This window comes from Manacus candei, unplaced genomic scaffold (genome assembly GCF_025592945.1).
Source record: "Manacus candei isolate 608988 ecotype Guabito, Panama unplaced genomic scaffold, ASM2559294v1 h1tg000002l, whole genome shotgun sequence".
Taxonomy (NCBI): domain Eukaryota; kingdom Metazoa; phylum Chordata; class Aves; order Passeriformes; family Pipridae; genus Manacus; species Manacus candei.
The window spans coordinates 2,211,722-2,225,407 of NW_026138050.1; positions in this window are offsets into that span (position 1 = coordinate 2,211,722).

Here is a 13,686-nt window from a genome sequence, read left to right on the forward strand (position 1 = left end):
TATGATGCTTCAGTGCTGTGCAGGTCCTGTGTCAGGCTCTGAGTGATCGCTGGGGAATGATTTTGTCATTAACATCTGGCTTTTTTATGACACTCCTGTGCCTGTAAGTCCCAGTTGGCCAGGCTGGGCGGCCTCTCTTGGTGTCAAGGTCTCCAGGCACTCAGAGGAGTGGCTTAGTTATTTCTGAGCAGCAAATGGTAGACCAAGAGCTGCTCTGCTCAGCTGTGAAAGCTCTTTGCACCATTTTAATGCCTTTTCCTTCCCTGGATTGATTTCCCTGCATAGAAACCCTTCCTGCAAGGAAAAGCAAAGGCAGCAGGAGTGCTTGGACTCTCCAAAAATGGGGCTGTGATCTCCATCAGGGTTGAGTTCCTTCAGTCCTTTCCATTTGAGGAACAAAAGGTACCATCCAAGTGCAATCTGGGCTCAGCCAAGGTCCGAGGCAAAATCCCCTGTTCAGAGAAACGATGGAGGGAAGGTAGTTTTGCAGCATGAAAGGGGGCTCTGATGAGCCACCTGCCCTGAAGTTCCCTTTGCTTTGCTGAACCCTCCCTCTGTCTCCCAGCAAACATCCCTTGGAGCCAGTTGCTGCAGTCTGCAGGTATTTCTCTGTATGGCATCCAGGGCAGCCCTGGGTGTTCCAGCAGCTCCTCTGCTCTTACAGATTGTTTGTTTGTTTTCCGAGGAGCTTGTGCTAAACACTCATAAAAAGCAGGGCTACAGGAGAGTTACAGATCTGGCTGGCTCCTCTCTCATCCTGGCCAAGGGAAGATGCTGCAACTCTGCAGATAATTGGATTGAAAATGGCCCCAGAGCTGTGGATCCCGGGGTGACCGTGGCTGGAGGGGATGTCTGAGCTCTGCCTCACCCTCCCCAAATCCTCCTCGTTATGGGAGTGAAATGCTGGAAAGATCAGGGCTGGCTGTGAGCAGGGGGTGCACAGAGAACCAGTGGCTGCTCCTGTTGGGGTTTAAGGCACACCCAGGAGGCTCAGCCCTGCCCTGGGGGGCTGCAGATCCATCGGGATGCAGGGTTGGTTCCTGATTCCTTCCCTCTGCCAAAACATCCATCACTGCCCGTGTCCCAGCTGTGCATGTGCCAGGCTGCTTCTGCAGGAAAAACCCAGAAACTTGGGAATTTCACCTGGGAAAACCACTCCTGCACCCAAGTTTCCATTTGCAGCCAGTGGCTCAGCCTTGCTCGTCCTTCCCTGCACAACCTCCCCTTTCCCAGCAGCTGGGATGCCTCAGGCTTCCCTCTCTGCCCACCTTTTAGCATCTGGGGGGTTTTCCTGCTCCTGTACAACCTGGGATCCCATTTTGTTGAGCATCCCCAAACAGGGGCATCACTCCTGCTGCCTTGCCTAAGTGTCTGCAGGCTGAAAGTGTCAATCAGACTTAAATTAGCTCCTTAAAGCTGCCTGGAGTTAAGCTCAGCAGCATTACAAGCTCTGATACGTGTTTTTATTGCAGCTTATTAAAGCATCAGCGGCTGAGAGTTTATTTTTGAGGTGTTTTATTGCAGGATGATTTGCAATAAGCTGTTTAAGAATGCACAGTCATGGCTTCTAATAATCATTTAATACATAATCATTAAGTGTTTCTAAACGGGACCTTCATTGAGAAGGTTTAGTGGGAAGTGACACACAGGCTGGAATCTCCTGGGCTCTGTGACACCCACAGGAGGGTTGAGAAAGAGAAATAATGTTTTGCTCATCTCATGGTGCTGTAAACCTTCAGGTAACTCCTGAGCTTTTTGGAGATGCAGTTTTCCAGAGGAGGGAGGGAAAAAAATAGAGTCATGGAATGGTTTGAGTTGGAAGGGAACTGGAAGATAATCTTGTTCCATGGGCAGGGACACCTTCCACTAGCCCAGGTTGCTCCAAGTCCCGTCCAACCTGGCCTTGGACACTTCCAGGGATGGAGCAGCCACAGCTTCCCTGGGGAAATCTGTCCAAAAATAAAATCACATTATGGCAAAACACGCTCACCACCAGAACTAAATCCTGCCCCACTGAGAACCCTCATTTTGGGTTCATCCCAGTGTCATCCCTCTCCTGACATTTGGGCAGTTTGGGATGACTCCTTCCCCCAACATGCCAACACCTCCCCTAACAAGAGAGACACACACAGGGCTTATATGCAAATCCTGTGTGTGTGGGAGTCATTAACATTTAGGGAAGCTGTGACTCTATAAGAAAACAAGAAAATAAATCAGCAGCTCCTTTGTTTTCCCGTTTCCATGTCCATCCCGCGCTCCAGAGGAACCGTTTCGCTTAAAAGGAACATGGAGTGGTGTTTTGAGCAGGGGCTGCTCGGGGTGGTTAATCACAGGCAGCAATTGACTGTCACACTGCTTTGCTTTCTCGGTTTTATTCTCGTTATTCATCGCCCAGAGAGAGAAAAAAAGCAGAGCTGACAGGCAGGGAGAGCTGCTGGCGGGCTCCCCAGGAGCCAGCACGGGTGTCACCCCCCCTACACGGCTCAGAGCCACCAAGGGGGACGAAGCCACCCCCCGTGGGTGCACAGGGTCACTGTGACTCTCCACGAGGGGCATTCGAGGCTGTCCCAGTCAATTCTCTGCGTCAGTATTTTCTGAGGGCTCGTTGGGAAACAAAGGATAATTCCCCAGTTTAGATCTGTTACCATTAATGAGTTCTAGTCCACGAGCAAATGTTCTTTTTTTTTCTTGGCTTATTTTCTCTTAGCAGTTAGATGTATTTCTCCACGTGCCTTAGGGCTGGAGCATCCTCTGAATTTCCAGCCCCACTTCTGCTCCAGTCCCTGCCACCTGCCAGAGTTTTCCCTTCCTCTGCCTTTGCCATCTCTTTCTCTCCCTTTTTCCCCCCAAAAACCCTTTTCCCTTCCCCCCAAGGACCCCCCAGGATGTGCTGCCCCGTTGTCCCCATCCTGGCTGTGATCTGTGGTACCAGGGGACTGGCACGGGCCGAGCTGCTTCCCAGAGATAATTTGAGGCAAGAAAGGCACAATTAGATGCACATTTCAGCCCTTCATGACATTAACTAATTGAGAGGGGAATTGAGAGTTATTTTTGCTCGATGCAGAATCTGGAGACGGCAAAATATTTGTCTTGCTGGGGGAGTTGTTTGGTTGTCGGGCACAGCCCAGAGCCTTGTGCTGTCACCACAGCAAAGCAACGATTGTCCAACACAGCCAGAGAGGAACAACACTAAAAATTACTGTTTTCAGCACCAAACCAGGCTGGGAAGAGGGATCAGTTGGGAAACATCAGCTCACATCAGGGCTCCAGTGAGTCGGTCCTGCCAAACCTGGTGTTACAGACACTGCACTTGGGGGGAGAAGAGTGGATTTTAGGATCTCACTCATGGCTAGAAGAAGGGGTTGACAAGTTCTCATGCAAGGCTGAGGAGTTTCTGCTGCTTGCAGCCAGATATGAGGATTTTTGTAAAGAATTCTGGTTTTCTTGTGGGCAGTGACACTGTCACTGCATGGTTTGGTTTTTGCTTGTGGTTTGGGAACTTTCTAACGGATTCATGGTGAAAAATGGGTTTGGCAGGAGCATCAGCTCGTTAGCCACGATGTCTGTGCTTGGTGGGAAGCTGTAGGAGAACTGGACAGTTTGAACTGATTGGTTCAAGACCAGGTTGGAGGGGGCTTGGAGCAACCTGGTCTAGTGGGAGATGTCTCTGCCCATGGCAGGAGGTGGAACAAGATGATCTTTAAGGTCTCTTTCAACCCAAACCAGTCTGAGATTCTCTGAACAGGAGGCAAGCAGGCTGTGGATTGAAGCCACTGAGAGGCAGAGATGCACAGGAGATGCTGAGGTCCCCACACTGGTATTTACACTGAGAACCGTGGAAACTTCTGGTCCTGATGTGGAAACCAGAAGAAGAGGCTGTTTCCATTCTCACCTTGTTCAGGGCACAGAGAAGGGCACAGGAACCTTCTGGGGGACGGGTTTGCTTCAATGGTTGATTGCCATGGACCAATGGGAGAGAGAGGAGATGCCTTGTTGCATCACACCCATCTCCAGAGAAGCCTCTTGGGTACAACACAGAGCCAGGCCAGAATATCCTGTCCAGAGCCTTCCAATGAGAACAGGTAGAGAAAGCAATCATGTCAAAACCACAGGGGGGGGGTAAGATTCATGTTCATTAGGGCTGCAATTAACTATGCTAAATGAGTTTTGGTACCACCAGGTCTTGAGGGTTTTCATCAGGTGACGAGCGCTGCAGCTCGGTGGCTTAACCAGGTTGGATGTGCTGGAGCCTCCCCAGAGGAGGCACACAAGGAAAAGTTAGGAAGAGCCTGAAGTGTGCAGTGTCTGCACCTCCAAATGTCCTTCTTTTTGGGAGAATCGAGGCCAGGGAAGGCTCTTGGGGCAGCTCAGACACAGCACTTGGGGCTGGAGGTGAGACATCAGCTTGTGGAAGGACAACTCGTGCGCTCGAAGCCTTTGACCCCTTCAGCCACACCAAGTGTTAAACACTCCCAGAATTAACCCACAGAAAGGGGTTTAGGGATTTCCCTGGATTTATTATGCACATCTAATGACTTAAGCATGGAGTACCCTGGAATTAAATCCATGAGACATGTTCCCCCAGAGGAGCAGTGCAAAGCCTTTCCAAAGGATTGCCTAGGCTGCTTCTTGTGAGTGTCTTCTCTGATTTTTCCCAGCCTGTCTGTGCTTGCAAATGAATTTATACCTGTCTTATGTTTCATTTTATATCCAGGAAAAGGAGATTGGCATATGCAGGCCAGAACTCCTCCAGAAGAGTTCAGCCCGAGGTGGGAATTGCTGCATTCAGCTGGAGTTTATTGCTTTCCAGCTCAGCCTGGAAACCTGCCTGCAGCTCTGTGTGTCCTGTGATGCCTTAAGATTTTATTTGAACCCAGGTTTTATCTTCCCTCCGTTATTGAATGGCAGAAACACCACAGGGGGGTTGTCCTTCAAGATGCCAACTTCTCGTTGCCACAGAATTGCCCAGTTAAAGCTCAAAGCCCTGGGTTCGCTCGCTCTTGGAAATCAACCCACAGTGGGATTTTTTAGAAGGAGGGAGTTGAGATGATGACACCTGAACTGCAAAACTTGAGAAATTCAGGGTAATCATCTCTGTGCCACCAATTACCATCATTAGATGCCTCCTTGGGCCTGGCTGGATGCTGAATTAATGTGTGTAAATAACACCACGGTGATGTCCTGGGAACTCCCCTCCTGCCCCATCACTGGCTGCTGACCCCAAACTCAGGCAGCATCACATCCTCCCCTCCTGGTGCTTCATCCTCACCTTGCATTTGCAGCCCTGCCCGCTCTAAGCCTGGGTGAAATCTGCAGGAGAAGGTTGGTTTAAGTGCTTTGCTGGATTAGGGCCAGCACTGGTCGGGTTTACAGCTGTGCCTGACCGAGGACTAAACCCTGAAAGCTGTCACTCACTGCTGCAGCTCAACATCAAAATGTCCATCAGTGCTCAAAGCAAAGAGCCTGTTCCCTGCAGCCCCCTCAGGAGGCAAACACCCAGGAAGATGGGCCAAATCCAGGGGATTTCTATCCAGATTTAAAGCCTGGCTCATCCAGCCCAAGGCTGGTCCCTGTCGCTCTCCAGTGCAAACATTGTGAAAACTGAGTTTTGTAACCATTTAGCCCCAGGAAAGGCAGCCAAAAACCCCTCTTTGAGCTCATTTCAGCATGCAGGTGGATGTTGGTTCTCCTCTGGCTTCCTGCTGCCCTGCCTGGGCTCGGGAGGAGTCTCCCCAGACACTGTGGGCTCAGGGGCAGGGCTGAGTCTGTGCCCAGAAAAAACTCAAAGAGACTGAGTTTTATGGCTTTTCCCCAAAGCTGTGCAGATGTCCACAGGCATCCCATCCCCTGAGTGTTTTTTTCCTGGTGATTTTTGCTCTTTTGAAAGCTGTGAGAGATGCTGAGGAGGGGCCTCGTTAATGCCAAAGTGTTTATTAGACAAGGGAACCAGACGAGGAATTCTCTCCCAAGGAAAGACTATATTTTGCTGCAGTCTTTCCAAATGCCTTTAACTGATCTTTTTGATTCAATTGCTTAATAAATATTCTCTTGGAGACCTGGTGAATCAGGAGGAGATAGTTGGGCTGCAGCTCTGCTTCCCTTGGCCCAAACTCCACCGTTCCCTGCGGGCACATCCCTCCCCAGGTGCTCCCCTGGATCAGCACTGGGGATGTGCTCACTGCCCAACTTGGGTCATTCCTACATCTGATGAGCTGCTGGTTCTGGTTCCACCCTCTGGTCCTTTAGGTCTTCTTCATTCCAGTGCAATGGAGAGTGGCATCTTGCCCATCCCTGTTGCATCGCAGCTCCTGGGTTTACCTGAGCTTGCCCCTGGCAGCCCTCAGGAACCCACTGCTTTGCCAGCTCAGATCCTAAAGGGAGGTAATGAATTCCAGCTGTTTGCCTCTTTAAAACCCTCCTTTCTGTTTCTCCCCTAATTATCCAGGCACTTCTCAGAAAGGCCCCATTGATTGCGGAGCTGAATTAGCATTTTGTGCCTTTGGCTGCGACTCCCGGCTCTGACACGAGAGCACTTGAGGAGCATTAACTCATTTAAAGTGCAAATTGCAACTCCTTTTTCATTTTCCAGCCCAGGACCTGGCTAGACAAGGCTTTGCTCGTGGCTTTTCTGAGCATCTCCCGTGCTTGTACAGCTGGGGCTGCCAGGAGGTGAAAGGCGGGGAGTGAGCCCTCCCTGCTTTGGGAGGAATTTTGGGGGGTTCCCACATCCACCCAGGGGATCTGCTGCATCATCAAGGCACAGTCCCACAGCTCTTAAGTTACTTATGAAGCCAGTGAGGTTTTTTTCTAGCAGGTTTAATCCCAGATGTTACTCGGGGCACTTTATTCAGCCGGAAAGTCTCATGATTTGTCACAGAATCCCAGACTGGTTTGGGTTGGAAGGGAACTTAAAGCCCACCCAGTGCCACCCCCTGCCATGGGCAGGGACACCTTCCACCCAGGTTGCTCCAAGCCCTGTCCAACCTGGGATGGGGCAGCCACAGCTTCTCTGGACAACCTGTGCCAGGGCCTCCCCACCCTCCCAGGGAAGAATTCCTTCCCAGTATCCCATCTATCCCTGCCCTCTGGCAGTGGGAAGCCATTCCCACTTGGCCTGGCACTCCAGGCCCTTGTTCAAAGTCCCTCTCCAGCTCTCCTGGAGCCCCTTTAGGCACTGGAAGGGGCTCTGAGCTCTCCCTGGAGCCTTCTCTTCTCCAGACTGAACAATTCCATTTTCCTCGCACTCCCTTCCTCTCCATCCCACATTCCCAAGAGCCACATCCTAAGCAATGCTCTTCCTAACCCCCCTGAGCCCTTCTCTGTGGGCACAGAGCTGGTACAGCCACACAGCCCATCCATGCTGAGCCCTGGGCAACCCCACTGTTTTTTGGGATGTTTTGGGATTTTCCCCAGCCTGAGGCACCAAGCACCTGCCAATACCCCTCACTGAGGGAACACCCACCCAGCCCCTCCACTGCCCCTCCCTGCCAGGTGCAGCCATCCCTGCCCACCACTAATGAGCCTAAAGGAAGCAGGAGGCAGCTCCAGCTCCTACCTGGCCTGCTCAGAACCTTTCCCCATGTTCCTCGTGGTTTTAAATCCAAATTTTATTGCTCATCCCCACCCCGGGCTCTGCTCCTTCAGTGCTGATTTTGCAGCAGCACCAGGAACATCCTACAAGGGACAGGAACATCCTCCTGGGGAATCCCACCGTTTCTGGGGGGTCTGAGGTAGGAGAATTTGGGGACAGGGGTGAAAAGGGAGGGAGAAGGGAGTTAAAGCCTTTTGTCCCCTCTCCTGGAGCTGCCCCCTGTGCCTTCCCTGCAGCTCTGGCTCCTCGTGGGGCTCGTTTCTCATGTGTCAGAATAATGTTGTTTGTTTGGGTTGCAAACACAGCAGGGGGAATTTTTAAGAAGCTTTCTTTTATTGCTGTGTGAAAGGAAAGGGGGGGGGGCAAAAAAAGCAGCCCAATAACTTTTCTATTAATATCAAGCTTTGTAAGTCTTTTGTTTGGTTGCTCTGTTTACGAAATCTCTCATTTTGGATCTCGGCTGCTTGACAGTGTCCCTTTGAATATGTGTTAAAATAGATCCTGGTTTCGTTCCGTGGGTTTTGTGGAGGATATGAAGCAATTGCACTTGTCAGCCTTGAGCAGGAGATGGATGGGGCCATTCCCTGCTGGGTCATGGAGCAGCCACTCACCTCCTCCCAGTGCCTGCTGGTGCTGACTGGGGAGGGTCTGGCCGGGCTGAAAGGTTTGAAATGAAAAAATAATGCAGGAAAAAGAGCCCTGTTGGGCACTTGGGTGATTTATGCACTGCCCCTGCCTGTGTCTGTCTGTCTGTCTGTCTGCTGGGCTCTCCACCAGCACAGATACTTGGGGATTGATTACTGAGGAAAGCTGGGAAGGAAATCCCATTTCCAGCAGCATCCTTACCTTGAGTTCCCCAGCCTGTCCTGCTCAGAGCTGGCTCGGCTGTGCCAGTGGGAGGGAAGGATCCTGTGGGATGTGCCCCCAGGGGGGGAGATGTGACCATCCCTCTTGGCTCCCTGATTTCAACTGGGCTTTCGTGGAGCTGCTTTGCAGCTACAGACCTGGAGGTCTGGGTTAGAGACTCAGTGTCTGAACCTTGTGTGGCCTGAAAAATCTGCTGAGAATTGGCTCATTTCCCCCAGCTCCAAAGGGATGGCCAGCACTCCTCCTTTCTCTCTCTCAGCTGCATCTTGAGATACTCTGTTTATTTATTTTGGTAATATTCCAGTTGGAGGCAGAAGCAAGAGATAGCAGAGGCAAGCAGGGAGAAAAATTCAGGCTCCTGGGGGCTTTTCCTGGCTTGCCAGAGCCTGGCTGGGACAGCTGTTGGGTCACAGCTGGTTTCAGATGGCTGCAAAAGACACTTCCAGGGACATTCACCCCTTCCCAGGGCAGCATCCTCATTCCAGAGCCTCTGGGCATCCCTTGCCCTGGCCCTGGGGTGGGATTTCAGTGCTGGGGTGGGTGGGAGTGAGTGCCAGGAGGGCTGTGCACGAGGAGAGTGGTGGAGACTCTCAGTTTGACTTCTTGGCTTCTGCACTTGAGCACAATTAACCATTTCCAGCAATTTTCTGGCACACCCTTTGTCAGTCTCCACCCCCAGCCAAAGGGGGTTCAGGGGCTGCACTGCTTTTATTCTGCTGGAGATTTTGGAGCAGATTAAACATTTTCAGAGGTGCCTGGAAAGCACCTTCTGACCTAGAGAGTCACTCCCATGGCTGGACTCTTTCTGCAAGGGGAAAAAGGGGTTGTTATTCCCAACCCAACTGCTGTGACTGGATAAAACACATTTTCTGGCTCCCAGCTTTTATTCCAGTCAGAGTAACACTGTGATCCAAGTGGGAGTCAGCATGGAATAGGCCTGACCCCCCTGGTGCCCTGTGGTGGGTCCCCCACAGAGGATAAAAACCAGGCACTTGCATGTTGGTTTTGTCACAGATGGTGCAATGTATGGATCACCATGGACCAAAATAACTGGATTTCTTCCTCTCCCCCTCTCCCATCCCCTCTGTGACAGCTGGTGGGGAGAGAGGCACTGCAGAGGGTGTTTCCTGTTGGGTTTGGAGATAACAAACGAGCCAAAATGCTGGTGGTGAAACATCTTCTGTAGAGCAGAGGAACAGGGGAGTCCATGGACTCATCATGTTGACATAGTTCCTAAATCCATATGTGACCCATGAACACTGCACAGCTGGAGGTACAGGGACTGGAGGATCCAGATTTGGAAGTTGAATGCTCTATAACCCATAACCTCAAGAAGTTTGTTATGAGATCATCACAATCCTCAGTTTCATATATACCAAGATAGCTCATCCATTGGGAATCTGCCAGAGCTCCAGCAAGAAATGCAGGGACCCACAATTCCCACCTGCCATGTGTGGCTTTGTCCCCCAGTTTCAGTCCCTTTTGAGCATCCCATGGGCTTCTGGGAGGAGATTCAGGGCCGTTTCCCCATTTTTTGGCTTAGTTGCATCTGAGATCTCTTGTTACCTCCGACCTGCTGCATCCAAACTGGGCCTCATTTCCTTGGGCATTAAGGGCTGGATTTGTCATCCCAGCACAGCCTAAGGCTCAGATGAAAGGGAATAAAACTGGAGAGTAGTGCCAAGGAGGAAAAGCACATAGAGAGGATGAAAGAGCATTTTGGGTGAGCTGCATGTAACTGCATCACTCATGCAGAGAAGCCATTAAAGATCATGAGGCTCTCTCGGATACCACAGCAGCCAGGCTGCCAATTCCCAGGATAGAAAAGCCGTGGAGAACATCTTTGGGGATGTGTGGGAATGTATTTACACTGGCATTATAGCTGCTAAAGCACAGGGATGTGTCCCAGCTCTCGGGTGAATTCAGCTGTGACAGCCCAAGGGAAGGGCTGAGAACCTGGGAAACCTTTGTCCAGGCACCCAGACCTGCAGCAGGGACAGACATGGCTGGTTTCCCAGGAACAAGCCCCCAGGCAGGATTTGCAGTGGGATTTGCTCCAAGCCAGCAGCTCCTTATAAATTCCTTTTCTCAGCAGCATGGTGGTGTTGCTGGTGGCAGGTTTGTAGGACCCTCCACAGAGGGGGCCACTCGATGGCAGCTGAGCTGAGGGTCATCCCCAGGTCCAGGGGTTTGGGTTCATCTCCCATGTGGGGCAAAGGTTCAGGATTCAGCTGCTCTGTTATGTCTCAGGGGTTCCTTCAGGCTTGGTGGGGTGTGTCCAGTCCTGACCATTCACCTGCTAATCCAAGAGAAAGAACTGAGGCATCCAACCAACCCAGATTTGTCAGGGGAAACCTAGCCCTTCAACATAAAGAGGGAGGTTTGGGGCAGGGTGAGAAGGGTGGGAGAGGATGGTTAACCCCCCCTGGGACACTGCCATGTGTCACCTCTGTCATTGTAATGTCCCCAGTGGCACAGGGATGGCATCCCCATCACCTGCCTCATCCCAGAGCACCCCCAGGGACAAAACACCCCTGGCACTGGGGTCCTTCACCTGCTGAGCTCATTGTAATTTGGGGAGTTATTGCTCTGCAAACGTGGGACATGGAGTTCTTTGAAGCAATAAGTCGAAAATCACCAGCTGCTAATAAAGCTTGGTTTAAATTTGAGCTCATTTCAGTGTCACTCTGAACTGCCCCTTGAATCCAAGCTGCTTAAATTATTCTCAAAAATAATTGCCTCTATTCATCAGAAGAATGTGCCATGGATCCAAGTGTACCATGAAGTGTTTGATTGGGGATTTTATTTTATCCTCCCCCTTTTTTTTTCAATATTGCAGTCAGGAAAAAAACCCCAAACCTCTTTGCTCTCCCAGTAATTCTCCCTTTGAACAGAACAGGTCAATCCATCAAATGGCAGTGCTGGGGTAGGTGAGTGTTATCTGTCAGTGATGGATGTTGCTGCTTATGCAAATCCCATCACGAGATTCCAGGTGCAAAATGTTCAGCTCTTTGGGAGCAGGACTGAAGTTTTCCATGGCTGAGTTGAAGGAAGGAGCTGTGCTGGCTGAGGAGAGCAAGTGTGGAGGTTTCTTGGGGCAGAGCATGGGGACTTCCAGGGTTGGAAAATTCCTAAAACTCGGTGTTCATAGAGTCATGGAATCTCCTGAGTTGGAAGGGACCCACAAGGATCATCAGGGCCCTGCACAGGACACCCCCATGGGACCAAACCCAGAAGCTCTCGGAGCTCCAGACTGCAGAGAAATCCGTCTTTTCCTCTAAACAAACTTCATGCCCCATGAGCATCCCTGCATTTTACCTCTGTATTAGCCTTTCCCAGTTACTCAGGGCTTTCCAGCTGGATGACATTTGGTGTGGCTGTTTATTGACCCCGGGGACCACAGCCTTGGCTTTGTTGCCACTGAGTGACATTTGCGTGGCCGCGGCGTCACCTCGGTGCCGGTAACGGAGCCGGGGCTGTGGCACAGCAGGAACTGTGCCAGGGGAGGGGCAGCAGCTGCTCTTGAGGCTGATGTGGTTTAAATAAAAACCAACCAGCCAGTCTTGACTTCCACTGACTCGTGAGAGCTGGTCAGGGTGTGATCCCAGCTGGGGAACGGGGACCCAGCCCAACCACGCTCCGGGTCTCTGGTTCCCTTGGATGCTCCCTTGGATGCTCCTGCCCTGCTGGTTGGGAGGGTTGGTTTGCTCTGGGGATGAGCAGAGGATCAGGTTTGTTCTGCTGCTCACTGCTGGTGTTTGCTCAGTGACTCATCCCATCCCACCCTGCTCATGGGCAGCAGGATTGTGCCACCCTGGAGAGCCCTGGGCTGCATCCCTGGGCTGGGTCATGGTTCCTCCCCTCTGTCCTTCTTGTCCTTTGCTCATCCTATCCCACAGGTGATTTGCTTTTCCATTATTAACTTGACCATCACCATTATCATCATCATTATTATTGTCATCATCATCATAGTTTATTATCATAAGTATCATCATTATAATTATAATCATAATCACATTCATTATTTTATTATCGCATCAGATATTATTATTATTATTATTATTATTATTATTATTATTATTATTATTATTATTATTATTATTATTATTATTATTATTATTATTATTATATTGCTCACTCTATACAAAGAGTGGGTTTTTTGGCTTTACCCAAAAACCTCTGAAGTTCAGCCCAAAGCAGCTCAGCAGCCATGGCCAGATCCCATTGGAGGACTGCAAATATTTAGAAATCCTGGATAAAGGCGATGGGGGCACACTGAATTTAAAAAGGCAACAAATTTTTGATGTGAGTGACCCAGTTTTAACATGAAAAACCCAAGTGGAGGGAGATTTGATGAGGCTGATGGAAACCTCCCTCTCTGGGGGTAGTTTGGGTCATTAAACAGGGATCAATGCTGGTAATAAATGACATTTTTAGGACTTTTGCAACCATCCCAGGCTACTCTGACACTGTCCCCTGTGCAAACACCAGCCCTGAAAGCTGTGATGGGACACTAAGGGTGTGTAAAACACCTGAAGCATCTAAGAAAGGGAAGGAAAACCCAGTCCAAGGCCAGGTTGGACAGGGCTTGGAGCAACCTGAGGTAGTGGAAGTAGTGGAAGGTGTCCCTGCCCATGGCAGAGGGTTGGAATGTGATGAGCTTGAAGGTCCCTTCCAACCCAAACCATTCTGGGATTCTCTGAGAATCAGGAATCTTCCTGTGCTGATACTCCCATCTGCAAAAGGGACTTCTGCAAAGTTTAATTGCTTTGCCTGCTTGTTCTTGTAAAGCACTTTTTCCTTGGATGGAGGAGGCAGAGAAGCCAAAGTCCTCTTTGCATGTTCAGGATTCCAGCTGAGTTTGCTTTCCCAAGGGTTGTGGTTTGGAGGCAGTGAGCTGGTGGAGCCATTGAGCTCAGGGCAGGCTGGGAAAATGGGGTGCCTTTTGTCAGGGGAAAAAAAAGGCAAATGGGATGCAAATGTGCTTTCAGGGGAACTGCAGCCCTGGAGCAACTTCATCTTGGACTGGCCTTCCTCAGAAGGGGACACTGTGATGTTTGTCACCCTGTGGGTGACAGCTCCTACTCCTCAGCTCCGAGGGCATGAGGAAGGTTGTTCCCCTTCTCTAACCCACCAGGATACTGGTGTAAATGGGAGAAATCATGAACCCAAAGAGCAAAGGAACCCCCAGAAGTGCTGCCCCACCACTCCCCTCCTCACTCTCTACA